Raw genomic sequence first — 2386 nt, 5'->3', positions numbered from 1 at the left:
GGGAAAATCCAGATAGATCAAGGGTGATCGGACATCTGGTGTTGAGAAGTCCAAGTGAGTGAAGCTTGGCATATGGAGTCGGAGAGGGCTCGGTAGCTCGTTCTCCGAACTAGGTTAGAGAGGGCACTCTAAACCTAGGAGTTGGACCGGTCTGCGCCGATCCGGTGGCTTCGATGTTTCTGATCGGTGCAGTGACCGATCAGTTCCACTCGATAGCATCTTGTGGAGTTCTGATCGGTCCCCGAACCGATCGGTGACGATCAGTGAAGAAAAGCTGATCGGTCCGAGGACCGATCAGGTAGTTCTGATCGGTGGCGACCGATCAGAGACGAGTGCGCTCACGGATGGGAGAGCTGGGATCGGTCCGGGGACCTAGAGCCTGATCGGTCCCCACGACCGATCGAGCCGATCGGTGAAGCTCGATCGGTCAGTTCTAGCGTTCGTCGGCTAGTTTCTTCGCCGTCTTCTTCGGTATATAGGGGTCGAGCGCGGAAGCTCTTCTTTTTCTCTGCTGCTGAAGCTTACGCTGAGCTTGATTGAGCTCGCCTCAGAAGCTTCGCGTGAGCTTCCAGTCGTCGACTTGCTGCTGCGTTTGGGTTGTGAAGTTGCTGCTTCACCTCCAGTCGACAAGAAAGCAAGCAATTGGTAGAGTGCTATTGTATTCATATTGTATTGCTTTTCTTACTGTTCTTGTACTCTTTGTTTGCTGTTGCAAACGTTTGTGGCGAGGTTTCTCCACCCACAAGGAGTATATTGTATTAGCCGGTTCTCCGGGGACTCATCCACCGACGGATTGACTGGACTCGTCCACCTTACGGACACGCCGAGGAGTAGGAGCCCTAATCTCCGAACCTCGTTACATCCTTGTGTTAAGGTTTGGTTTTCTTCTCTTTCGTTTCTTTGTATTTTCCGCTGCGCTAACACGTTTTGTAGAAAGAAACGACGATTTGGGGTCGGCTATTCACACCCCCCCTCTCTAGCCACGTACGAAGGATCCTAACAATTCCTGAATCTATTAGAACATGCACTTCTTCAAATATTTCGTCATCTTCCTCAGGAATTTCAGGGTTAATGGATTCTTTATCTTTCTTCAATCTTTTCAGTAAATCTCTATTTTCCAGTTCTAAACGGTCAATCTTGAAATGAAGCTCTTCATTCTCAGTGCATACCTCTAGCGTATTAGCACTATTGATTCTCACCAGTTCTTCCTTTTCAGCAGCAAATTCCTTTTTGACAGTTTCCATCTGAATTTCTGCTAACAGCTTGATACTGGCAATTTCTTGCTTTAATCTTTCAATCTCAGCTGCTGACCATGCTATATAATTTTGTTGCTCTTGCATTAGTGTATTTGGAGAAAAGGGGATTGGAACTGACCTTTCTATTGGTATGCTCATGTCGAAATACTTCCTTGTGCACATGCCACATGAAGTTATATGACACGTACTACAATGCATCCGGTGCTTCTGCATTGTTTCCCTTTTACAGCATGTACATCTCTGGTATGGAGAAGTTATTTCTCCATTAATCTCCCATATATGATTACAGTCATGCTGAGCCTTTGGTATCTTTACCATGGGTTGCCACCCTTCTGTTTTCCCTATCATATAATAATTTGTTTGTTCTATAAAAACAAATAGGAATTCCTGATTAAGAATGGTGTTCACCTGATGGTCCTCCCCTTCAGATATGCTAAATATAGCATCAGAGATTTCATCTCCTTCTTGCACAGATAATATCTCATAATCATCAGGGATTTCTAATCCCTCAAATAAAGCTACCCTCTTTGTGTTTTTGAATTCCTTAGGACAATCCCGTGCAAAATGGCCTTCTTCTCCGCAAAGAAAACACTTACACTTCTTGTTACGGAGTAAGTGTTTCTTCTTCTCGACCCTTGCATGTGTCTGATGAGGTTTGCCCTTATAAGTTGTTGACTTTCTGAGCCCGTATTTCTTCTTTGGATCTTTGTAATATCCAGGAATAGACATTTGATTACAGAAGGTTAAGTCTCTGACTAGGTTGACCTGATTGAGAAAGTCCTAACTGGGATGTTAGGCAGTTGGAAAGTCCTGGTGAGTGAAGCCAGGTGAAAACCCTAGTGAGTGAAGCTAGGTGCAAGTCCTGGTGAGTGAAGCCAGGCAAGGGAAAATCCAGATGGATCAAGGGTGATCGGACATCTGGTGTTGAAAAGTCCAAGAAGGAAACTTGGCATGCGGAGTCAGAGAGGGTTCGGTAGCTCGTTCTCTAGGACCAAATGAAGTCGGAGAGGGCTAGGGAGCACGTTTCTCCGGACTAGGTCAGAGAGGGCTCGACCAGGACTGAGTCGAGAAGCTGGATCGGTCGGCAGACCGATCCAGTGAAACCTTGGACACCTGATCGGTCTGCCGAC

This window comes from Zingiber officinale, chromosome 4B (genome assembly GCF_018446385.1).
Source record: "Zingiber officinale cultivar Zhangliang chromosome 4B, Zo_v1.1, whole genome shotgun sequence".
NCBI classification, from domain to species: Eukaryota; Viridiplantae; Streptophyta; class Magnoliopsida; order Zingiberales; family Zingiberaceae; genus Zingiber; species Zingiber officinale.
The sequence above is the reverse complement of the archived record's forward strand: the minus strand, read 5'-3'. Positions refer to the sequence as shown.